A 27,427-nucleotide genomic window follows, 5' to 3' on the forward strand; every position below is an offset into this window, starting at 1 on the left:
AAATGTGTGCCAGCACTGTTGTATTTTCGTAGCAGGATGTCACCTACCGTAAGCGGTTACCAACATCTGAATCTACCATAATAAGCAAACACATGCAGCCTCACTATACCATCTGATAGAGTAAGTTTCTTTTACTAGATGCTACTGTTATTTAGGCCCTTTTCACATGTTGCCCTAATTATGTCGTTCTCGGCAGGGTGGAAATTCCTGGCGTGTTGCATTCAGCGTTTAATCATTTACTCGTTCACGTAGTTCCAAAACGATTTCGGGTGTTGCTTAAGTTTTCGCTGGATGCCTCGTTGGTGGAAACTTGAAAAGCATTCACGACTGACTCGCTGGTACATGTGATTCAGCGTCACATATTGAAGTTTCAGCGGAAGCGTGCGATACTTCGTAAAACTTCTCAATGCTCTCTTGGTTGACTTCAACCTACGAAGCTCTTTCGTCTGCCAAGGAGGGTGAGACATTTTGTGGTGAGAGTTCTTTTCGGGACGTGTCTGTCAATGACATATGCCAAGACATGTGAACACGTTTGCGCTGCAGCCTCAACGTCATCAGGATCAAGGGTGTTCTCCCATACCATGCTAGACAATACATCTATGATGCTACGGTGGTCAGCCTTACGGAAGTCATAAGAAACCGTAGCATAATAGTCATCGAAATCACGCATGAGTTTGTTCTCAACAATGACAATTAGAGGAGGGTGATGTGGAACTCGCTTAGTTAGTGCACAAGGAGCCGAGGAAATTAATGGAGCCCTGTCCAGAGTGCTCACGAACCAGAGGTCCTAACTTCGATTATTTTCGTTAACTACATGGTTAATTTGAGAAAGCGTTGCTGCGCTGTACTTGTCGAGAAGTCTAATAGCTCCTGTGCGAAATGTAGAGCTATCAGGATCGATACAGGAGAGTACCGCACCATTCAACTTGTTTCCCTATCCATTGTATCTCAAAGCAAACAAAAACATTCGTTCGCGGAGTGGAAGCTCACACCGTTTGCCATCGATTGCCGTCTCGAAGACTCAACAGTCGTCCAGTTATAAATATCACTACGCACTAGAATGGATGAGCTTTCGAGACGGAGATTTTCATTTTATTTGAGAAATTGAATGGTCAGTTAGGTACCTAAAATTACGGCCAATTGTCAAACATAGTTCAACCAACCGGTGAAAACTAACGATTTAAATTGACTCACTACTTGACTAGCCTATAGCCATCAGTAGGCACTGCTACGAGTTGCTCGTTGGTGACTTCGTCGTTATCTCCCTCTCCGTCTCCGTACGATGCAGGTGGCCAGGTCGTTGGATCGTGCTTCGAGAAAAGTCCTTCCACGATGACTTTCAGGTTCTTTAAGCAAATTGCAGCGGTCATGACTTGACATCTGATCTTCGTCATCACGACACGGTGTGCATCGTTGGCAGCAGCGTCTCGACCCAGCTCCTGTTGACAGTTTGACTTGCTCTGCTTTATCTCTCGTTTATGTGCTCGGAACATTCCTCTACGTTCCTCTCTGTCTGCTTCTGTTCTTGCTCTCTGAACACGTCTTCTGGCTCTGAGACAACTAGCGCGGAGGGTGCTAATTGCCAGAATTATTGCAGCAGTAAGCTGAATGCCGTCTGTTATTTAGCTCCAGTTTCCTCGGCACGGTCGTGTCACATGCTCTCCCTAACGATTCTGTCAACTCGTCTTCCACTTCAGGTAGCAAGTTCCCGTCCTCTGTACTGCCACAGGATTCCGTTGGCCGATACCATATCGGAGTGCCTATTGGTATATCCTTCACACACTCTCCAATTCATGTTTCCACCAGCGACGGACTGCAGTCCGCATAAAGTGACGTCGATAATGGATTCCCGGCCATCTCTGCGAAAAGTGCTGGTGGTGCCTTTATTGAACAGCCTAATTTTCAGCTTCGCCAGAGCTTCCAGCAGAATGTGCTCCACCGGTTGCTACTAGTGAGTATATGAGATATTCTCAAATTTGAGTCAATTGAACTTAATTTTGGATAGAAAATACTCACGAGTAAGTAATTATTTTTGCCGTAGTCAAATGTAAACTACTATAAGCAGTTTACTGAAAATTAGCTTATTTAACGGAACATGGAAAATGAGTGAAAAGAACTTAATTTTGGGTAATTTTTCGGTTCCGTGCGAGGGGGGGGGGTGACACATCTAAATCTCAATTTTAGATGCTCAATAAATCTTACACTAAGCGAATAAATCTTCTTTCATTTCTCGCATCTACTTGCATCGCGCATCATCTTTTTGCAGGAAATATTCAAAATCGTGATAAATCTTCTTTCTATCTACTCAGCGTACGCGCAGCTAGCCACAGCAAAACACAATATTTTCTGCATCGTAGATAGAGTCGTCCCCCTCGGTTCCGTGTACGTTCAACCTGGTGGCCAGAGACGATGTTTTATAAGAGACGCGCGAAGAGAATAAAAGTAAATCTGGTTGCACGGCCATCTAAGTTATTTTGTCTGCCAGGTTTGGCAGCCTACAATTTTGTGTCTACTTCGAGTGACTTTTAATTTGACCGAATACTTTTCTGATCGTTTCGGTAGTATCGGTATTCAAACGAAGTATTTGAATAATCCATTTTTGACAACACAGAGTGAAATCAAATATATCATATTGGAGCGGATATTTTACAGAGCGTGTGTGTGTATTCCCTTCAACCCCCACTGGCCGGCAGTTTTATCAACAATCAATTCGAAACTAACGATTTTAAATTGGCTCACTACTTGACTAGTCTATTGGTCCCAAACAAATCGATTAACGTATCCCATTCTAGTATAAATTCCAGTACTACACTATGTTTGTTTTGATTCGCTATGAAAGTTTGACAGATAAAATGAGGGGTTAGTGGATTTTCCTATGTTTCGAGGGGAGCATCGATTAGCTTAGGACTGAAGACAGTACCAGAGCTGAGCCAAACAGTTGAGCACGTTTCTTCGGGACCTACTGTCTTAGAGTTACCTCTATGGTTTTATTATGGAAGAACCCTCTCTACAATGTCGCATTTATGGTCATTGTAGACAGCTTTAGTCCGGGAGTTAGAAAGTGATAGCTCTCTTGTAGATCCAACAACCCATTTCAGAATGTCTGGAGAGTCACGTCCATTCCGAGGCTACTTTCACTTACAATAAGCCGCGCATATATGTATTACCTCTATCAATTGGATATTAGTATTATACACACACTTCCAGCTTCAAAATGTTCTTTTGAATCCTGGCACGTATTTAGTTTATGTTTTTTTTTTAATTGTAAAAAGTATTTGGACTGGTCTCACTATGTTAATTTGATCCACCAATCCATGGGTTCCGTAGTTCCGAACACAAATTTTCTTTGCACTGCCATGCCTGGGAGGATCTTTGCGTCTAGTGCTTTGCGGCCACCAGTTACACCCCGTCCAGTCTTGGCCGTATCCAGCGAGGCATTTTTCAGATTAGTCGCAATCTCCGACACCGGCAAGAGAGCAGTCGAACACTTTTGCAAGCGGAAAACTTGCTGATTCACGGCAACGTCTGCCACCGAATCACCACCAAAACTCGCGACGGGCACATTATCAGCACTTTCCCGGGCTAATTCAGCTATCGGACCGGGTTAAAACTCGTCCACGGTGACGAATCTCTCAATATAACTACACGCCGAAAGTGTGGCATCCGAACTCGGAGAACCGGGCCCCCGGGAGGCAATGAAACCGACACCAAACAATGGAACTGAAGCTGCGACATAGATTTTGGAGGTTAAATTCAAGGTCAACCGAATCACTCAAGGCGGAATTTTTTTTCTCTTGTTTCTTTCTTTTCTTTCAAAACTGGACGCCTCAACACAGGAAAAACACGATATATCACTAAATGATAACCGAGATGATAACTTTATGAACACTTGAAACTAAATTTCAGCACACAAATTAACAAATTCAAAGTAAAAAAAAAAGTTTCATTCGCTGACGAAAAATACGCAGCAAAAGAAAAACACGTCAGCTTTCAAGCGCGGCCTACTGCGATCAGACTTTAGTTGTGTTTTATTTGTATTTCAAAAGTCAAATAGCATCCAATTGCACTTTTCATACGCAACCATAATGAAATTGTTATGCATATGTTGGCTAACGACGTGTTTCGGATATCATTCAAACCATTTGTAGAATAGTTCAATAATTTGGGCTATCATTCGTTTGTGATATTTTTTATTAGGAAAACTTAATTTTAACTATTTAAATCTCAAAAATTAAATTTCAACCGCCATCTCAATACTTCTCACGCTTTTCCTCGTAAAGCGCTCGTGTTTATTTACATTGCTCGATTGGAACCGCGTTTGACGGTTCGATTGGAACTTTTGGCTTCAGTTTTCGCGCGTTTCTTATTAAACATCGTCGCTGCTGGTGGCAAGTATTGACACAAATAAGGCACTCAAAAGTTCTATTTTCAAATCAGCTTATAGACGGACCATGGCTAAAGCACAAAGTCATTTGGAATCAGCAAAACCGCAGTTTGGTTTCAGTTGACGTCATTATATGAGAATTGAAGCGACGATTGGTAACAGCACAAGATGGAGCTCTATCTACGATTCCATGGTTGTTCTTCATGATCTGATGAATTCGAATCGAAGAGGAGTCCGTAGAGTAACAGCAAATAAAGGGTGTCCACGATGAAATTGCCACACACAAAATTGATTCGCAAAATTCGAGTTTTCATCCGATTGCCATCAAATTTTCAGGGATTGAGAAATAACTATTAAACTTCATTTTAACATTTTACTCGTATTTTATTTACAGTCCATACGCAAATGCCCGCACCTTGGCCTTAACCTCGGCCATAAGATTCTGCACAACCTGTGAATCAACCGTTTTTTGCATGTAAACCCATACTTTCTTCAGTTCCTCGACTGTCTTCACTACCTTAGGTCGTTTAAGAAGGTGCTGCTTCATAATCGCCCAGTACTTCTCGATGGGGCGGAGCTCCGGAGTGTTGGGAGGGTTGAACATTTTCGGCACGAAATTGACCTTATTGTCCGCATACCACTTCAGCACGTCCTTGGAGTAGTGGCATGAGGCCAAATCCGGCCAGAAGATTGTTGGGACGTTGTGGGCCTTCAGGAGAGGAAGCAGCCGCTTCTGGAGGCACTCTTTTATGTACACCTGTCCGTTCATCGTGTCCTGGGTCACGAAAGGTGCACTCCGCTTCCCGCACGTGCAGATGGCTTGCCAAACCAGGAATTTCTTCGCAAATTTGGACATCTTCTGAGTGCGGACATGCTCCGGAACGCTGAACTTATCCTTGGCCGTGAAAAACAGGTTGCCGGGGATCTGTTTGAAGTCGGCCTTCACATATGTTTCGTCGTCCATGATGCAGCATTCAACTTTCGTCAGCATGTTGAGGTACAACTTCCTGGCACGGGTTTTGGCGGACTTGTTCTGCTTCTCGTCGCGATTAGGGGCCTTTTGTACCTTGAACGTTCGAAGCCCAGCCTTAGTTTTGGCCTTCTGGACAAAACTTCGGCTTAGGTGCAGCTTCTTAGCCACATCCCTAACGGAGGCGTTCGGATTTCGGTTGAAGGCCCCAACTACGCGGTTGTGATTTTTGGTGTTGTACGGAATACTTTTTCCTTCACTTCTGGGCTTCCGATCGGTGGTCAACCGTTCCTCGAACCGCTTAATCACTCGCGACACCGTGGAATTCGCGATTCCCAACGTTTTAGCGATGGAACGATGCGAGAGATCCTTGTTCTCGTGATGAATGCGCAAGATTTTAGTCGCAATAATATCACGCACGAGCTGTTCTTTCGACTCCATTTCCGCGAGTTTTGATCACAGGACTTTAAAACTTGCAGGATGTAAATAATGCACTATGAACTAAATCCACCCAAATTTTCATTAAATTCTACCAAACGGTTAAAAAGTTAGAGCAATTTCATAGTGTGGCAATTTCATCGTGGACACCCTTTATATTATATTAACAATATGATCCACTCTTCCGCTTAGCTGGCGAACCAAATTTTTAGCGATGAAAGCACCTCTGTGGCCAAAAAGGCTACCAATGTATTTGTTTATCGTCACGAGGGGTGAACTAAATGAAAATTTGTTTAAAATTTCAAATAAATGTATTTTAGCATATTATTTTATTTGATGACAACAGTAACATGTCAGACAAATTTTAAAGTAATATATACAATGTAATTAATAAAAATAATGCGACTCTTACTTTTGTAATAAGTGCTATTTTCGCACCCCTCGATTGTTATTGAATGATTGTTGCTGACCTTTTTCAACGCTAGATGGTGCGTGAAGCAATATGGATCATATTGTTAATATGATATATTTGCCAAAAGTGCAACTTAAATTGAAGGCGTTTACAGATGAAGATATTGGGTTCATGATAGAATACATTCAAGTAATGTCGATTGTAGCCAAAGCCCTTGACAAGGTTCAAGGAGAGGATCAAGCCTACTTTGGTAGTTTACTGCCTACCGCAGCCGCTACCATTTTGAAATTAAGGGATTTTAAAACAATAAGGCTTATTTCTGTGATACATTGCACAGTGGTCCAGAATGCAGATTTAGGTGGAATGATATGTTTTGAGCCTGAAATTGAAACTTTAGACTAAAAGTCTCTTCTACAAAGTTGTTCCTTATAGTTAGACCCTCATTTTTATGACAATGAATTCTAGGGTGGTTCTTATTATCATTAAAATCAAAAATCTAACTTTTTTAAATAAATTAAGGTATACATTCTTCGGCAAAGTTATAGCTGAGCTAATTTCAAGCAACTTTGTTCAAAACAACTTTTTTGTATCTCTTAAATTGGCCGATTTAGAGCTATTTTCTTGAATTGAGTTAGGATGACGCTAAAAAAAACAGTTATTTTGCTCTAGTTTTCTTATTTCAAATTTCTCAGCAAAGGTGTCTTGAAATGACTTTTAGACCTTTCAACTTTGTAGAAGAGACTTTTAGTCTAAAGTTTCAATTTCAGGCTCAAAACATATCATTCCACCTAAATCTGCATTCTGGACCACCGTGCATTGGTTGATGCACTTTTGTATGTAATCGATAATAGATTTGGGAAGTATTCTGACGACAATGTCAATTGTCTGCAGGACTCCATCCAAAGTTCCGGTTGATCTGGCTGGAGAAGTATGACCCCAATAAAGTACCGAGAGTGAAAAAAGCAATGGAAGTAGTGGTAGAAGAATTATTGAAGGAGTCTGAAGAAGTTAACAGCAGCGGCACGAGCTTGGATGATGGACGATGGCTTTTTCAGCAGCGTCACCAAGGAGAAAGGAACAATAGGGACAATAGGACAACTTCACGACCATTGGTGAAGGAATGGGTCCAGACCAACAATCAATACGAAACTATCGATTTTAAATTGGCTCACTACTTGACTAGCCTATTGGTCCCAAGCAAACGATTAACGTATCCCATTCTAGTCGAAATTCTACGACTACACAATGTTTGTTTTGATTCGCTATGAAATTTTGACAGATAAAATGAGGGGTTATTGGATTTTCCTATATTTCGAGGGGTGAATCAACTAGCTTGGGACCGAAGATAGTACCAGAGCTGAGCCAAAAAGTTGAGCACGTTTCTTCGGGACCTACTAGTCTTAGAGTTACCTCTATGTCCAGACTCTTTCTACAGAAAGTTTCGAAGAAGATGTCTTCTTGAATAATCAAGTGTTGATTGATTTGTTCATCAAGTAGGTACAACACCGCTTTACCGTCGAGTTCTCAACACTTGAGCGGCTTTTTTCCACGGCGAAAGATATTTTTAAGGACAACCGAATTACCTTATCAGATGGTAATTTTGAGAAATTAATGTTGTTGAAGGGCAGCCTACATCATATTCCAAATATGGTCAATCCAAATATGGTTAATCATTTATTATCAGAAGTGTGAAAAGATTTTTTTTTCCAAAAATGATATCGATGAATTAGGGAATTTTTTGGTATGAAGCTTTCACTAGTATAAAATATAAATAAAAAAAGGAGAGTACACCAGAAGCTCAGATACTACCAACATATTTGACGGTTAGCGTTACCTTCCGCTCGTCTCTTGATCAATTTAGCGGTTAGTGGTTATCGAAGTTAACATGTTAGCTGTTATCGAAGCAAAATTTTCGGTTAGCTGCACAGAAACAAAATCCATTGGCAAAAATACTATATTGATGGTTTAAATTAAATACTCCCACCAATAGATTTGTGCAGAAACGAAATTCATTTAATTTGACTAATTTTTCTATCGAAACTACTATAACATTTGAGTCAGCATAGTAGTTTTGACAGAATGGTTGTAAATTTGACTATATTTATAGTCAACTATACTGAAATCATGGTAGATTTAACGGTATTAAGCGTAGTTATACCAACAATCAATACGAAACTAACGATTTTAAATTGGCTCACTACTTGACTAGCCTATTGGTCCCAAGCAAACGATTAACGTACTCCATTCTAGTTGAAATTCTATTACTATACTATGTTTGTTTTGATTCGCTATGAAAGTTTGACAGATAACATCAGGGGTGTGTGGATTCATGCAGAACATGCAGGGGTGAGTGAAATAGCTTGGGACTGCTTGGGACCGTTGTTCTGGTACTGAGTGAGCCAAAAATAATAATGATTTTCTTCGGGACCCAGTGGTCTTAGAGTTACCTCTATGGTTATACTGAAAATAAGTGTTTTCTGCAAAATAGTATTCCTAACTATTATCTTTGTTTCAGTGTGTGGTTGGCAAAATAGAGAGTGTCTAGTATAAGAGAGGAGCGGATTGAAAACAAACTGCCTTGGCAACCTACCAACAAGCCCGATAAGGGCCCTTTTTGCAATATAAATCTGATACGAGAGCTGATATACGACTGATATAAAGCTTGGAAGCCATATATTAAACATATATGTATATTTCACAAAGGGCCCTCACTACTAGCGGGCTTCAAGGCTACTTGGGTATGCCTAAATGATTTCTTGCAACACTGCCATTGCAATCAAGATAGACGCTGCTCGATTGTCTTTGGCTTTGACAGTTCGTTTGGCCAGTTAGTCCGCTTCTCTCTTATACAGACCCTCTCTTGCAGCGCTGCCATTTATACAGATTTATCTGTATTATACAGATTTTTTAATTTTAATACAGACCCGATACAGAATACAGATTTATCACAGATTTTTAACTTACAATACAGATTTATACAGATTTTTATAAAATGCTTGAGAAAAAAAAATTCAAAATTTATAAAAACAAAATAACTTTTTTTATTGTATGGGGATTTACAGTATTAATTGAATATTTCCAATATAAGCATGTATGTTAAATACAAGAAAAGTGCCCGAGCACATTAAAATGGTACAAATACAAGTACTCGTAAACATTTTACTTGCATTGAAAATGTATTTCGTAAGAAATTGCGGATTTTCTGATATTCTCCATACTGCAAAAATGATTTTACCAGCACTGGCGGGGCGACATCTCTTGACTTTTCGGTGTAACTACCACACAAATGATGTAATTAATTGTATTCATCTATATTAAAAATATCAAATAGTAATGAACTCGTGCACTTTTTTGCATTTAAAACTGCTTATCAGGAAGATAATGAATAGAAACTAAAATCTCCATACATTTTCAAACGGCTTCATATCACTCTTATAAATAAGTACGGACGATATCACAAATGGCGCAATTATATCCCGTATGGTTAGTACGATAGCCCGAATAGGTGGTTAAGCACTTTTTATGGTTATTTTGTATGCACTGTATTTGTAAAACAACAAAACATGATTAATTAAGAAAAAAATCGTCAACACAGAAAATACAGATTTTTTAATAGAGTGGATACAGATTTTTTGTAAAACCACCTGGCAGCTCTGCTCTCTTGTGCAAAATTTCATACAAACTAGTGAACTTTGAAGATTTTGTTATTTGTTGTGCTATGATCAATTGAGCTAAAATTTCGACACAGAACTAGAAATCGGCGTAATTTAGCATGTACCTTGAAGCACCTACCGGAAATTGATAACAAATTACAAAATGGTTCAAAAATAATCAGACAAACGTTGAGAGAATTTGACTTGAAGGACCTCCAATCAGTTCCAATTTCAAATGCCTCCGGTAGATGCAGGAAAGCAAACCAGACATGAGTTAGGTCAAATGTTTAAACAAGAACTATAAATAATTATCTCAATTACATCAGCCGCCGTCTAGTCTCGACTCTAAGGGAAATCCCTTGCCTTGCAAAACAGTAAAAGAGATGTGTCATCATACGTCCCTACTGCAGTCCGGGGTAAACTCTAGGAGAACATGCATAAATGACGTAGCATTTTAGGGGATAGGGGGTCCAGAATTTGTGGCCGGCCATGTATTATGTATAGCAAAATACTCGTAGCGGGGGAGATGTTCCCCAGGGTAAACATGCACTTTTGTACATATTTTCACGATACTGCTTGCTCATGCTCATACATTCATGCATGCATTTGAAAGGGGAAAGCAACACAATCACGTACCTATTTCAAGTATTTGAGAAGCTGAGTCGTTTGAAAATTCGGTAGAAACTGAGGTAACAAACACTCAACCTAATGTGATTTGCTTTTGCACCAATTCGTTCGGAAAGATTATCCGAAGGCAACACTAGAAGGCAGTAAATTTCGAAGATAGAGGAATATTCCATTCGGATCTTCACGGAGAATGATTCAATGGGAAATTCGTTGTATGGAATGGATCCTTACTGCAGCGCACGTGCTTGTCCTCTCGCAATGCTGCACTTTGCCACTCACTCTCACTCTCTCTATATGGCGTTCTCTCACAGCTGATGCGACGAATATCTGTTGTGAACGTGCCCCTCGTGTTCTGCTGGCGCGCGCGGAAACTGCACTAGGGAGGTGCATAAAAAAGAGTTTGCAATGCTTGAAGGCGTGCAAGCGGCATGTGCGTCATCGAAAGTTTTTCGCGCGCTCAGTTGATCGTGTGGCAAAAACCCACACGGTAATGAGAGTGGTAAGCGGCAATCATCGTCGTAATCATCATCATCAGTAGCAGCAGCCAGTAGCAACAGCCAACAACGGTGGAAGAATTTGTCAGGGTCTGACCGTCCGACAGTCAGTCAGTCAGTCAGTCAGCCAGTCAGCGACATCAAACATCAGTCAGGAAGCCAGCCAAGGGGTTCAGTGTCAGTCGATAAAGCGTCGCGATCGTATTCACACCGTTTTGCTTGGTTGCTCTCGGCTCGGCGCGTCTCATCAGGATCACCAGTGCAGAGATAAATTTTTCACCGAAAGGACGTTTGATCGGTGCGATCTTGCTCTATTGCTGTTAGTGCGTTCGCCTTGTTGTTTTCTTTACGTGTGAATGCGCGGCGCTTGTTTTGTTTTGAAAAAGTAGGTGTTGTTGTTTTCCTTTTTTTGTGTGTGACAGTTGGTGTTCGGCGTCGGAAGTTTACCGACTATAGCAACCCTTGAAAGGTGTCAAATTTGAAATGTGTACTACACGATCCCGGTGCGCGAGTGAGTGGGATGCTTAGTCATAACAAGTGAAGTGAATTTTAATTGGGTTGGATCCGGCTGACGGGAAGGAAGCTTGCAGTTTTCGAAGGTCAAGTGTGTGAAGTTTATAGTGCAAAGTTTGTCTACAATTCGGAACAGAATTCATCGAGGGTGGTCGGTGGTTTGAAAGCGAAAAGCAACAGAAGAAAGGGAATTTCAAGGAGAGTGATAAAAAAGAAACGTGTTCTCGGCGCGTTCGTTGTACGTCGGAGAAAGAGTGGTCCTCCGCGAGAATTGAGAGTGTTGTGTTGCGAGTAAAAATAGTTTGGTGCTTCATTTTTTTTCGATTTGTCATTAGCCTCTGCGGGGTGTGTGTACTGAGTGTACGCGGCGGGTTTTGTCATTAAGTTTTGAGTTATTAGTAAATTATTGGTGAACGGGTTTAGAGTGCCGAAAGCGAAAATAGTGCATGACGTGCTGTCACATCTGACGGAATTGAACAACAAAGTACGTACGAAAACGATACGGCATCATCCCATCCTGAACAAAGGGAGTCTCCTTGGCAACACGTAGTAGCTACAGCACGCAAAGCCGATCGACGTTGAGGTTAGTTTTCGTTTGTTTACCAATGATCTGGTCCGATTTGATCTAGTAGTCTAGTAGAGTTAACGGAAATGCTCGTATCGACAAACCGCACATCATCAGCTGATTGCGACGCTCAGTTTACTAGGAGGGAGGAGAATGTATGTGTTACTGACCTTCCTGTTGGCTGAACTCCTAATAGACCGACAGTGATGGGACGGGAAGCGACCGATCGGATCGCGGCTAATGCCACAGCAGTTACACTACTTGGATCATTGCCAGGTATTGGAATAGCCCAACTTATGCCGTCGTCCTTGATCGATCGTCGCCGCCATCCCCCAAAGTGCGTGCGAGGTTGGGAAATGATATCGCGCATAGCCTACTTCCATTCGATCGGCGAGGCGAGAAAGTATCTTCTTGAATGGTTTGTTTGTATTTTTGATGGAAGCTATGCTAGCATGTGATCGGGGCATTTGAGGAAGCATGATTTTTGTTTTGATCAGTTAGGTGATGTTTTTACTCCGTGCAAATATATGCGTGTGTAGGAAATATTTTCTACGATCAGAGCTGGCAGAAGGTAACTTTAGTGGTTAGGTCACTATTTTCAAGTCAGTCACTAAATATTCTTTTTTTTTCCACAAAAAGGCACTCATACCAAATTCTAATAACTTTTTCCAGCAAAATAGTTTGCTGATAATGATCCAGGAAAAGGATGTTAATTGAAACAACAGCTAACAGACATTATATTTACTGATAATCCAGTAAAATGAGCGGTGATATGGACTAACCAGGGATTTCTCATTAGTGATTGTGTTTTGAACAATTTGAACAATTTACTACTCGAACAAATTCCTGCTCCAAGAGTTTCGCTTTTGCTATTACTACACACTTAATTTTTTCGCCGAGATTCCAACATCCGAGTAATTCTGCAATTTATTTTGCTGAGATTCAGTAAAACAATTGCCGAGACTCAGCTAACAAATAACATTTTGCTGAGATATCAGCTAACAAACAGATATTTTGCAGAGATATCAGCAAAAGTAAATGCCGAGGTAATCGGCTGTTGGAGATTTTACCGAGCTAGATTAAGTGTGTACGGTAAAACAAGCAAATTTGTTTTGCTTATGTTATTATCTTTATTTTTAGATTGATCAAATCAGTCGTAATGAAATAGTGGAGATATGTATGAGCTATATTATAGACATGTTTTATTGCATTTGTATGGTAAAATACAATTACCAAATGCCCAACCAAGTACTGACATTCTAGCTTCAATTTAATTCCTAATAGAATTCCAAAGTGAGAAGAAAATTCAAAAGATTATTTAAGCATAATTACTAAGCAAACACGAGAATAAGTCCAAGGACATTCTGAGAGCATTCCAATTGAATTCTCAGAAGAAATTTAACGGGAGATCGAAACATGATTCCACCAGCGAAGAGAGGAAATAATGCCTAAGAATATTGGATAGGAATTGTGAAGAAAGTTACAAGTGAATTTTAAGGAGAATTTTAAAAGAATTCTAAAGAACAGATCAAGCGAGTTCTGGTTATAATTTCGGAAGAATTATGAGAAGAATGCGATGGAAGGATCTGAGGATAAATCCTAATTAAATTTAAGTTGTGTTTCAATTGAATTCTGAGTAGATTTCCAAGGGAATTAATCCTTACGAGACCCTGAAAGGAATTTCATGGAATATTCCAAAGCAAATCCTATTAGAATTCCATGAGAGTTCTGAAGCATATTTTGAGGAATTTCTGAGCATATTTCAAAAGTAATTAAAGGAATAATGTCATCGAAGTTTTGTAGGAATTCCAATAAAATACTGAGGAAAATTCTGAAGACAATGATAAAGTATTTTTTTCTATGGTGTTTTCAGGCTCATTGTCTCTTAATAGCAAAACGGAGCCGAGGGACTCTTATTTTCATGCACATTTAGGGGGATTGATTCATTTTTCTTCTTCTGCATCGGTTTGTACTCGTTCCAATGCTTTTGTCGTTGCTGGATCTAGGGGGCACATTGCGCATCTCGAAACGAAAGACATTTTGTATGAACGCTTGTATGAAAAAGTTTTTCGTTTCGAGATGCGCAATGCAGCCCCAGGTCAGTTGAGGTGCGGTTTCGTTTTTGGTCACCGTAGCACCTATATACCTTCCTCTGTTTCCTGGTTGGTGCTGTCCAACGATGCACCTTCAGTCACTTCACCAGCGTACGAAGTGGTGTTTTTCTTCATCCTGCTTTTTGTCCACATCCGGTTGCTTTCCGAGATGTTGCCGTTGTTTGCGGGCCTTCCGCTTGGGGCAGAAATTCATCCGATGCCCCTTCGCCTTACATAGGAAGCATTTATTCTTATCATCCGAATAGAATATATTTCCCTTCTGATTGGGGAAATTAAGCGAGGAGGGAATCTACTTTTCCACGTCCATGTAAACACCTCGCACTCCTTTAAACATATCGAGGTCCAATGCAACAGGACATTTTACGTTAGATCACGATCTGGTACTTCTGGTGGCAGATCGTACACTCGGACGTTTTGCATGTTGCCCTCAGAAAGCGACATTCGTACCTCCATTGCCTTTCCATTAGCGTATTGGAAAGTTAGTTGCTCCGGGTTATGCATACTTGCTTCAGATTTAAGCTTTATAAAGATAGCAGGAGAAGCAACAATTCGTATACGTCACCATGATTCGCTTCCAAAGATTTAACGAAGTTAATTATGCTACAATTATTAAAAACTTAAAGTGAATTGTAGAGCAAATTTTATGAATTCTCTTTAGATAGATTCTAGAGCGTTTTGAAGAAAATTACCATAAATAGTTGGTGTTCGGATTTCTTATGAAACAGTCCTTGGAATCTGCCTTGTGTAGATAGCAGATCAAAGCTGCAATTTATTTTTAATATTAGTTTTAATCATTTTAATTTTAAGAGGATATTGACTTACATTTAGTTTCTGCACGTTATTCTCTTGCAGATGACCTCAGCTTTTCTTTCCGTACTATAGTTGTAAGTATTAGCCGTAAGTGATCTCGTCCTAGTTCAATTAAACAATTAGGCTAATTTAGATTTATAATTAAGAATATCTACCTGATCCTCAAATATCAGTCGCTAAACCACTAACTCACGCTAAACTAATCAACAAATTCACTACATTTCCGGATTTTGCGAACAAAATTACATCCATTGATGTAATATTGTATCTGCTTTTTGCTATTACATCATTATTTCATACATCAGCATGAATTACATTAATTGATATTACATTTTTTTTGCTGTGTATGAATATCCCAAAGAAGGATGATTAATCTAAATATTCAAAATGCTGTACTTTTCAACATTGCTAATTTAAAATAAATCAAATGTCTAAGACATCTTAGCATTTTAGGGATCTTCCATTTTTTAAATTTTTAAGATACTGTAATAAAACAATTTTGGATATTCTTGAGCACTACGAATTTTTGAGATCTGAGATTTAAAACAATTTCCGATATTTAGAAATTTCTACACATTTAAAATTCCAGACTTGAAGAACTTTTATTCAAGACTCCGAGTCTTCCTTTGAAATTTGATCACTTCATGCGAGATTTTACCCCCTCTATTCTAAGGATGATTCGAAAAGTACTCTTAGGAGTATTTCAAAGAAGATTTGAGGAAATTGTCAACCAAGTTTTGAGGTAAATTCCAAATGAATACTATGGATAATTTCAAGGTTGTTCCTGTAATCATCCATAGAGAACTAAAAAAAGAGATCTTAGGGAATTTAAAGGCCCAATTCACCTTAAAAAATAATTCTGGAACTTTTCCGTTGAAATCCTGGAAAAACCTGGGGAAAATCCCAGGGAATCTTATTTAGCAAAAAAAGTAGACACCCTGCCAGGATTTATTTTAAGTTGAATAATTTCCCAACCAGTGAGAATACTTTCGGACTTCCAATAACTTCTCGATGGTTCATAACTGCGAGAATCTACAGAAACGGTAAATCCAAATACATCGGGAACTTACGAACATTGGAAAACTTCTGGAGATATGACAACATTCAGTTGGTAGCAAAATGCCATCGAGGCATCAGAAACTTCTGGAGCTTCCGTAAAGTCTTGAAACTATCGGGAATCACGAGAACCAGCTTGTAGCTCTCGAAGCACAGGGAGTTCTGGAAGTTGCGCATGTTCTGAATGTTCTAACAATTCTTTCAATGTTCCGGAAGTCCCCAAAAAATGTTGCAGAATTTCCGGTAGCCGGGCAATCTACCGAAAGTGATTTTCGAATTGCAAACACTAATCAATAAACGCACCAAAACAAGCAAAGCATACCATTGATGATAGTTTATTTTCTGCCACATCAAAAACATGACTTTTCCCTAGAAACACTGGAATAAGAGACCAGCGGAGACACTGTTCTGATTTCAATCGAACTGTCAAAAGCGGTTCCAATCTGCAACGTTTACCAATGGTTTGCTTTAATTAGGGAGGAGTATTAAAATCGTTTAGCAATCAATCATTAACTCACTCGTAGGTGCATTGGCGAAGTCACTCGCAAGCAGTTACAAATGCAAGTGATGCCAGGATTGCTTTGATTTAGTTTATCTTGTTGCCAAATTCATGTTTTTTTTTCTCCGTTGGTGTTTCTTTTCCCACTTTCCTAGCTTCCTCATTAATCCATTCTCTCTTTCTTATCTACTAGAATTTGGTCATCTTAACGCTAGATTTTCTGTACTCGCTGGCCCGTTTCTTCGGTCGTTACCTCACCTGTCGGTGGTTACCTGACCATCTTCGCTCATGCACTCTGCCTCTCGAACCGATCTGCGCACCGTAGGCCGTCGATGCGCATGGTGCGTACGTCATCAAGTGACCAATTCATCGCCTTCTACTCGAAGGCTCCTGGAAGCTTCCTTCCGTCGCTTCTGCTCCTCTTCATTCGATTAGTGTTGCCGACGATGGTATGGCACTGCGAGTGTGACCAGGTCGCTCAGTCACCCGGTTGTCAGCTTCTCGATCTCCTTCTCCAGACACACGACTTGCCTCGACTCCGAAAGCTAGTCGATCCCTGGAAGGCAGTCGTGATTGGGCTCCAGTGAATCGCTCCTGCGTACGCCCTGGCAGCTCGAATGAGAACCGTGAGATGCTGTGGAGGAATCAGAAATCAGAAATCCAGAAAACAAGACCCTGAGGCGACGACGGAGATTAGTTTCTGGTGATGAATCGTGCTTGTTGACCTGTCTTACCCTGTTCGGGGTCTTGGGACGATAGCGTCGTCGTATTCCAGTGTACGAGCGAATGTGTCACTGTTCTTTCGGCGGCTCCGCTGTTGTTCGCCCAAGAAAAGAAACCCTAAAACGATTAAGGATGGGTTGATGCTGGTGACGAATCTTACCTTCTTCGGGGTCCTTTGGTGCGTGGATTGCCAGGATCCAGCCTTCGAGCAGTGGTACCATAGAGGTAACTCTAAGACTAGAAGGTCCTGAAGAAACGTGCTCATCTTTTTGGCGCAGCTCTGGTACTATCTTCGGTCCCAAGCTAATCGATGCACCCCTCGAAACATAGGAAAATCTACGAACCCCTCATTTGATCTGTCAAACTTTCATAGCGAATCAAAACAAACATAGTGTAGTACTAGAATTTCGACTATAATGGGGCACGTTAATCGATTTGCTTGGGACCAATAGGCTAGTCAAGTAGTGAGTCAATTTAAAATCGTTAGTTTCCACCGGTTGATGGTACTCTTCCTTGTGCCACGTGTCGAGCAGCGTCCTTCGGTTTCAATCGATTTTGATGGCCGACGTCGAAAGTGTCACCGACACTGATGGTCACCTCTGTGGAGTATGAGAAACACTACGAGTCAGCGGGTTGCCTAATAGCTGGGTTTTTCCTTCTGGTGAACTAACCTCTTTCTTAGCACGCACGAATCGAGTTTAATCCACCCCGCAGGCAGAATGTTTCCCCGTCGAATCCAGTGGCACCACAGATTCGGAATTCACTGCGGTGTCAAGCACTTTCTGCCGTCGAATTTATCGGCAAACACTTTTTTGACGGTTTCAACGGACCACTTTCTTTATTACACTCGCGAAGACCGCCCAACATCCCAATAATTGGCGTTGACAACACCATCGAAAAATCGTCTCTTCTAGCAAAGATTGACAGTTTCTGATTGAAATTTTCGTTGCAGTGAAAGGATAGTACCATAGAGGTAACTCTAAGACTAAATAGATGGTCCGAAGAAACGTGCTCTTCTTTTTTGGCGCAGCTCTGGTACTCTCTTCGGTCCCAAGCTAATCGATGCACCCCTCGAAACATAGGAAAATCCACTAACCCCTCATTTTATCTGTCAAACTTTCATAGCTAATCAAAACAAAGATTGTGTAGTACTAGAATTTCGACTAGAATGGGGTCCGTTAATCGTTTGCTTGGGACCAATAGGCTAGTCAAGTAGAGAGCCAATTTAAAATCGTTAGTTTCGTATTGATTGTTGATAGTACGAAGTCCGCTATGTTTCACGCACAGTCTGACATTTCCTTCAGGATATTACCATAGGAGTAAAGAGCTACAGCGTAACCGTCAACACCAATGAGAGGATTTTTCCCTCTTCCTGGTAGTGAAGCCGTAGCCGTCTGTGCTGTTCCTCGCGTGAATGTATATGTGAGAGCGGTAATGCGTCGTTTGCCGCGTAGCAATTTGAAGCGATGCTTTGTGAATAGGCCTTTCTTGATTTTTGCCTTTCGGGCGATGGGTTTACCCATGGTATTATTCCGACTGAGACAAATTCTATTGTAGTTTTGGCATACTCTTGTTTGCGTTACAGTCAGTCCAAGTCCAAAGGTTATTTGAATAGTATGAATGGTATAGCATAAGTGTTCAACTACTACTTTTATTTCAAAATTTGGCCAACCCAATTCTGAGAAAATTGGTCACGATTCTTCAGAGTAAATTTTGAAAAATATTGTAACTTTGGGTGAACTTTTAGCACACAAAATTTGAAAATTATATTGAACAATTTGCCTACGAGGAAAGTTCCATTCAACAGAGATATGAACGTAACAAATTTGGGTGTAAGGACACAACTTATGATCGGGAGTGTATTTACTGACCAAACTAACTTAATCACAACATGATCCAGGAGCTTCAAACGCTCTTGACGCTGCTGGTATTCCAATAGTTATCGCAGCTCTGTGGTTTTCTAAAATGACTGATTTTCTGACAATTCAGGAAGTTTCTAAAGCGGTCGGTTTTCGCGAAGCGCTAAGAGTTTGGGACATCCAACAGTTTTTGTAACTCAGAGTAGTCTGCGAGGGGTGCGACACACCTAAATTGACAATTGGATTCTGCAAAAAATCGAACCCCTCTTTTAGATCAGAGTACATACACTAGATTCATTTACCTAGCATACGCTGCATCTACTGTTTCAACGCTTCCAATGCTGCTGAAGATGGAAGTAGATGCGAGCCAATGAGGTACAGAGAGAGGTGATGCAGATCGTGAAATATGGTTGTATTAGTAAACCAAAAAATCAACGTAAACGCAAGTAGTGACGTCACTAATTGCTTGTATCGTACAGGGGTTTTATTCACACAACTTAAACGATTGCTTCACCTCGGTAATCCAGCTCATTGGATGCGAGCAAGGATATGGAAAGATGCTATATGAATAACCAAATAAAAGCGAGAAGGAAAGACAGCAGGCGAGACAGTGAATTTGAGTTTGACTGCAAATGAGGTGCAAACGTTTGTTTTAGATTCAATTTCCGAGGATTATTAAAAAAAGTAACGTATTAAAGGGTGATACGGTCAAAATTTGGTCAAGGGAAAACGCGTGTGAATCGGTGAAATCGTTTATTTAAAAAATCAAATTAAATTTCTTTTTCAAGTTCAATTAGTATAAAATTCAGGAAAAATATTCAGTTAGGCTTCCGCTTTTCCAAATCCGGATTGCCGGGCCTTACGCTTGACCCCTGCCATCAGATTTTGTACAGCTACCTTGTCCACCTTCTTCGCCGCAGAAAGCCAGTTTGCCTTGAACTGCTGCTCGCCCTTAGCAGTTTTTTTTGGTCTTCTTTAGGTTCCGCTTGACAATAGCCCAGTATTTCTCAATTGGGCGGAGCTCTGGCGTGTTGGGAGGGTTCTTGTCCTTGGGAACCACCTGCACGTTGTTGGCGGCGTACCACTCCATGGCCTTTTTACCGTAATGGCAAGATGCCAAATCCGGCCAAAACAGTACGGAACAACCGTGTTTCTTCAGGAAAGGCAGCAGACGTTTATTCAAACACTCTTTCACGTAAATTTCTTGGTTGACAGTCCCGGAAGCTATAAAAATGCTGCTTTTCAAGCCACAGGTACAGATGGCTTGACAAACCAGATATTTCTTTGCGAACTTTGACAGTTTCATGTGCTTGAAAACATCTGCTACCTTTCCCCTTCCTTTTGCCGTATAAAACTCCTGTCCCGGAAGCTGCTTGTAGTCGGCTTTGACGTAGGTTTCGTCGTCCATTACCACGCAGTCAAACTTCGTCAGCATCGTCGTGTACAGCCTCCGGGATCGCGCTTTGGCCGTCGTATTTTGTTTATCATCGCGATTTGGAGTCACTACCTTCTTGTAAGTCGATAGTCCGGATCGTTTTTTGGCTCGATGCACGGTTGTAGACGATACACCCAGCTTATTTGCGGCATCTCGGAGAGAGAGGTTAGGGTTTCGCTTGAAACTACCGGCAACTCTCTTTGTCGTCTCAGCGGCTTCCGGTTTTCGATTTCCCCCCGATCCAGACTTCCTGGCTGTCGACAAACGTTCCCCAAACACTTTAATTACATTTGTAACGGTTGATTTGGCAACTTTTAACGATTTTGCCAACTTTGCGTGCGAGTAGCTCGGATTTTCGCGATGCGCGAGCAAAATTTTGAAACGCTGCTCTTCTTGCTTGGACGGCATTTTGACAACTAAAGAGTGAATTCCAAAATCAAAATAGGAGCAACATTCTACACACACACACCTTTAAAATGAGGGGTGTTCAGGTTTTTTAAATGCAAAATTGAAAGAAATACGTCAAGTTGATATTGACCAAATTTTGACCGTATCAACCTTTAAGTAATCGGCTTCGATTTTTGTTGTGCAGTTAGTAAGTGAATGCTAGTGTGATGTCGATTTCTGATGCTGTCTTATCTCACTGGAGGAATACAGTGGCAACGTGCGAGTTATCAAGTGTTACGCCTGAATTATTGATAGAATTCAGTGTCAACATTTCAAAGGGGCGTAAACAATGACTTCAGACGTCGATTTCTCGCAAATAAACGCTCACCCCGCCATGTTAACAATGCTAGCTTGTAGAGGAAACATTATTCTACCTGTTGATGTCATAAATTTTTATGAGTAAGCTTTTATTCGCGAGAAATCGATGGCTAAAGCCATTGTTTACACATGCAATCACGCCCCTTCTAAATGTTGGCACTGAATTACCTCAGCACTAGCTTAGGACAGTTTGTCCAGCCATCCATTGCCTACCACCCTAAAGTGGACCCTACACGATTGCTTTTATTGACAATAATCGTATATTTCTGAATTCACATCATAAATATTATTGTCAATAATTCCCCTTCGCGTCAATATATTGATGCGTGTGAGGTTTGCTTAAGGGACAAAGCTTGGCCCAGTTGTTGTTGTTGCTGCGGATGATGGCCTTACTACCAACAATCCGGCCGACAGCAGCAAATCATTCCAGTCTGTTTCGTTATCGTCCAAATGAAAAGGAAACTTATCCTACGCTTTTTCACTTGTTAATTGTGCTCTCTGTAGCTTCTTTTTTATGCATTTCAGTTTTGAGTAGAGTGAAAGAGATAGAACCAAAACATTCTAGTACTTTTGTTGAAAATGCTAGTACAATTCAGTAGTAGTGTTGCCATGTGGTACACTGAACAATTGCAATAGACTTCTCTGACGTTTGTGAAATGCACAAGTGTTAGTGCAGAACTTTGGGTAAATTCAAATGATTTCTTGCACTAATACTTATAATTTACCCAAAGTTCTGCACTAATACTTGTGCATTTCCCAAACGTCAGAGAAGTCTATAGCAGGTTCGTCACCAAAGTTTTCGAGCCGCTCCGTTTGTGGTTCTAGATGCACTTCCACACCGTTATAGGCGAATTCAATAGAAACTAAGCGATCGTTTCAGGCCTCTGGTGGTGAATAGTGGAACCATCAAAAGAGTGATGAGGGCTGACATTTTCGCCGTAAAGCATAAGAAGAGGATTTTTTTTTTACCTTTTCTGATTAATTTATCTTTCGCAAGTGCTTGAAATCATCATCCACAAGGAATATTTTGTTTTCTGTATCGATTTTGCAGTGATTCGGCTGGTGCTTCCACATATTTTTTGTTAAGAAAATCGGAAAAAAAAGGGAAATCGAGAAATTTTCCAACTCGAAAAATTTCTAGACCTGACCAGGAATCGAATCCACCTCCTCTTCCATTATGGTCTTGCTTTGTAGCTGCGCTTTTACCGACTGAGCTAAGGGAGACCCCCAATAGGCGAATCCAAAGGAATCTAAGCGATCGTTTCAGCCTCTGGCGGTTAATAGGGGAACCCTCAAAAGAGTGATGAGGGTGGACATTTTCACCGTGAAGGAGGAGGACAATATTTTTACCTTTCCTGATTAATTTATCCACCGCAGGTGCTTTAAATCATCATCCACGTGGAATATTTTGTTTTCTGTATCGGGTTTGCAGTGATCCGGCTGGTGCTTCCATATATTTTTGATGAGAAAAATTAAGGTTTTTTAAATTGTCCCAGCGGTTATGATCTTCCGGATTTTTAATGTGTGGTTATTTCAGCTGGAAATCAGTTCAGATCTGTAGATAATCGAAAAATACGACCACTCCCGATGGAAATTTGGAAGTTGTGCAATAAAATGTACATTGTTTTGAGTTTTAAAAATCGTCATTATGATGTAAACAAATGGATTGGATGACATTTCCTTTCAAAATCGGCTAGCGCACTCTACATTGATAGTGCATGAAAAGAGCCTATTGAACTTTGTGCTTCTAAATTGAGCCCACGTGTACACGGCTGGGGAGTTAAATGAAGCTGGTCTTAGAGCTGGTCTCATTTGATCAGAACTCAGTAAATGGTCAATTTTGACAGATTTCCCCATAACCAATAAAAACTAGGTAAATCATACGAAAAATTGTATAGACCTGAATAAACTCATACTCATGCAGTTTAATTTTTATTTTAGGATTTCTTCGCAACTTCAGTTTCAGGAATTCCAGCTTTCGAAAGTTTTGAGACTGTACGGGAGTTCTTTAGCCATTCAGAATTTCGGGACTTTCGAGTGGTTCTCTTGCAAACCATTTGGAAAAGGTAGACTTCCACTAATTCCACTAGAGCTGTCAAAACAATGCGTACTTGCTACTAGACATACTCAGAGGGAGAGATGGGCGAGGAGAATGTTTTGAGCCAAATGAACTGCCAAAATCTGTGCCAATCGAACATTCCCATTAGAATTTGTCCGAGGATTTCTTATTCTTACTAGATTATATTTGAGAGTATTGCAATCGAACAGAAATTCAATCACGTGTGCTTCTCAAATTCAACTAGTTTTTGGAAACAAAAACAATATTCTAACTCTATTGATTATTTGATCTTAGTTGATTAATTAATGGCACCAAGAAATATTGTGATGCAATCAATTATTATTTTGCACGTAAATCGAATCAAAAATAAAAGTCATGTGAATTGCTGGCTTCTAGGAAGGGTTGCAAGATAATTTAGATACAAATCCCTGCTGCCGAATTGTATTTTGTTTTCTCCGCCCATCTCTCCCTCTGAGTATTTCTACTTGCTACCGATACTGATGATTTACTTGCACATATAACCGGAGCTTGTTCCGTATTTTTATATCCACCTTGTTTTTCGATTTTCTTTTCGTGAGCCAAATGTGTAAAGCTCGCTTTTCTGGTTCAAGGTTTTCCATATGTGAGAAAAACGAAGACAAGATTCAATAAATTAAGTCCGTTTTATTGTCGCTTCCTTTTGTCCCATTGTCTTGTCGCGGATGGTCGCTCACTCGTCTTCCGTTCGTTCGGTCGGTCGGTGACAGATCAGCGTCCAAGCCGGTTGGATTCGGAGACCTATCTTATCAAGAGCTGTATCGTCGTTACTGCTCTCGTTGTTAATTCTCCTGCACACGGCAGTAATTAGAATAAACCACTCTCAGCTAGCGACGACAATCGAAGAAGGAATCTTGGAAGAGGAATGTGTATGGCCACGGCGTGACACACGCACCGTCGTCATCAGTATCATCACGTTTTATTTGTCGAATCCCGTATGAACGGAGGCGTAGGAAATTTAATTTGCGATGATCATTCGCGTCATATATGCATAAATTGTGGCTTATCACGGCTTAAAAGATTTGGAAAGAGAATTGTTCTTACTTAGCGAGTCGAGTGGACAATCATGTTGGTTAACAGGCTAAGTTTTTGTTGTTATCATTTATGTTACACACGGATTGCTAATTTGCATCCTAATCCAGCCTTTGTGTGGCCAGTTTACACAAAATTATCATACGTTTATTAGGTTAACTATAAAAGCAAGCCATTAAAACGATTACGTCAATGCACAGTGGTCCAGAATGCAGATTTAGGGGGAAGGATATGTTTTGAGCCTGAAATTTAAACTTTAGACTAAAAGTCTCTTCTACAAAGTTGTTCCTTATAGTTAGGCCCTCATTTTTATGACAATGAATTCGAGGGTAGTTCTTTTTTTCCTTGGTTTGTTTTCCGTCGATCTTGTTTTCCGTGCTGAGCACCAATGCTACCAACGCCAGGGAGGCAGCTCCCACACCTGGACCCTATCTATCGAGCTCTTGAACCGGGGATCAACGGCTTTACTTCCCTGGCGTGATCAGAGATGTTATGCCTCAGAAAATCTCGGCGGCGCCGTCTGGGATTGAACCCAGGCCCGCTGGGGTGAGAGGTAATCACGCTTACCACTACACCACCGGTGCCGTTAGGGTAGTTCTTATCATCATTAAAATCGAAAATCTAACTTTTTGTTTGTAGAATAATTATGGTATACATTCTTCGGCAAAGTTATAACTGAGCTAATTTTAAGTAGCTTTGTAAAAAAGACTTGAAAAAAGAACTTTTTTGTTTTGACAGATTTAGAGCTATTTTCATGAATTGAGTTAGGGTGTCTCTAAAATAAAAACAGTTGTTTTGCTCTAGTTTTCCCATTTCAAATTTCTTTCTATATTGTGCAAAACATGACGTATTATTGCATTGCAATTGTTATTGACAATTAAATTTACAGTAGCTATATATTGCATTGAGAATTGTATCAATAGGTTCTAATGTTTTTGTTTGGTAAATTTTTATTCGGGTAGTTATCGTTATTAACCATGTCTCGAATACAATATTATAAAGCGATTCTTAGTGGAATACCTACTTAATTAGAGAAAATAGGGTGAGTAGTTTCCATTAAATTCCACTTCAATATTTGCATCTCAACAGATACGCGCATTTCGCTTACTACTTGCAGGCTTCATCAGTGTCGAATCTATGAGTTTAGACACTGCTGAAGCCATGGGTCCAACTCTGCACACTGTGCCGAAACACAGCATGGCACACTATTCAGCTCTTTAGGGAAAACGTTGACAAGTAGGATACAATCGACATAATATAAACGGAAGGGGTATTGAACTCTCCACATCTTAATGTGTGCCGAGAGATTAGGCTGTGCCAATCGAAGTGAGCTAACTAATTATTATGTCATGGGATATGATTTTGAAACCCCTGACTTTTGAGATTGTGTTCACATTTTCATTTTTTTCTGATCGTTCTTGACAAGCATTCAGTTTCAATCTCTCAAGAACATGGGAGAGGGCGATGAGTGAGGAACTGAAAGTCATCAAACCTGTATCTGCAAATTCAACCAGTTCATAAGATTCTGACACGATGTCTCATTGAATTGCTAATTTCTTGCGAAGCAAAGGCGTTACTTGATCGATGGTAGACGAAATTGCCATCCCTTTGACTAAAGCAAACCCAGAATAAAAACAAGTAGTTGTTTAATTCCACATTCCACACTAAGAGTAACATCCTCGATCCAGTTTTTCTGATCGAGTCGGAAGTATGTGTCACTGAGTATGATGCCTAATACCTGAACCACCAACCGTTCCAGCCTATCAAGCTATCAAGTTAACCCAGTGGTTCCTTACGCAATGTAACACCAATGAAAACCAATGGCCAATGTGTCACCGATGAAAATCACCAAATATAGCCCAGTCCAGATCTGAAATGCTTCGAAAATGGGACTCTCAGTCACCTTCAATGGAAGCGCTCTATCCAGTACACTACATAGAACTCGAGAAGTCTCCATCCAGGTCACACAGACCACAAACTTAACCAGTGAGCACGACTCGTGATTCAAGAGCTACAAGAAACGGCCTAGTAGTTGAAAAACTTGCTCCGTCGGTATACCTTCAGTTGTTTTATATTTAATACGGAGCGATAAACGAAGATCATGAAATCAACGCTTTGACTAGTCAGTGTTATCTTATAGCGAATTTGTTTATTATCGGGGTTGGAACCAGTTGCGAAACCGAACTTTTTGTCAGTGCGAACCTCAACCTGAGCTAGGTTTTAAAAACAAACGATCAAGCTGACGTTTGCAAGCAAACAAGTAGACCCAATCTTGATACCCGATCCAGGTTGGAACTGAATAATAAACAAATTCGCTATTAGTGCCCAATTCTATGTGAACCTTTATTTAATTTATTGTTTATTATATAACAACAAAACTGTAAATGTAGTTCAACTCTTGAAGATTCTGCTTCGATTTGTCGTTGTACGGTTCGAGATCGGATACCCACGACAGGCTATCCTATAATTCGGACGGATAACAGCAAAATATAAGTGTTCCACCATCCCCGGTTCCATTCCGGTACATAGAATCCATTTCAGGCGAAACCGTGTTGGTCGGCTTGGCCAGCTTCTAATTTCCATAACCAGAGGAATCCAATGATAGCATTACCCAGTGTACGAGCAATTTACGATGATACGAGATCCGACTTCTTCAAAACTTTCTGCACAGGCCGAACAATTTTTATTACGTTCGTTTATTACGTTTCGTCCCTACAGGGATTTGTATTGCGAACGTGCATAAACTGACGTTGGATGTCTATCGAATTGTTTTTGATTTCCATGAACACGAGACCCAACCCGTCTGCACCATAGGTAAACTCAACGATTTCATCGATCACATTTCGAACCAAAACTGTGTGGGCCCGATACACCCCAGTGTAGCATAGACGAGTGTACGGATGGATTTGAGTTCACTCACTCGACAAAAAGTGACACAACAGCGGGGCCCTGTTTACTAAAAATGAACACATTAGGGTGAAGC

General features: G+C 40.5%; 1 protein-coding gene across 2 annotated transcripts in view; it reads left to right on the forward strand.

Annotated features, from left to right (window-relative positions):
• Positions 1 to 11,106: 11,106 nt before the first annotated feature.
• The window catches only part of Irk1 (Inwardly rectifying potassium channel 1), a 308,434-nt gene continuing 292,113 nt past the window's right edge, over positions 11,107 to 27,427 (forward strand). The window contains exon 1 of one of the 2 annotated variants that reach the window (XM_065232633.1): positions 11,107 to 12,074. The gene's annotated coding sequence lies outside the window, so the exon portion shown is untranslated. The remainder of the gene's footprint in view (positions 12,075 to 27,427) is intronic. The other variant, XM_065232635.1, reaches the window with a different exon arrangement.

This window comes from Ochlerotatus camptorhynchus, unplaced genomic scaffold (assembly GCF_037179485.1).
Source record: "Ochlerotatus camptorhynchus isolate MF236.1 unplaced genomic scaffold, CSIRO-AGI_Acam_v1.1 ptg000370l, whole genome shotgun sequence".
NCBI classification, from domain to species: Eukaryota; Metazoa; Arthropoda; class Insecta; order Diptera; family Culicidae; genus Ochlerotatus; species Ochlerotatus camptorhynchus.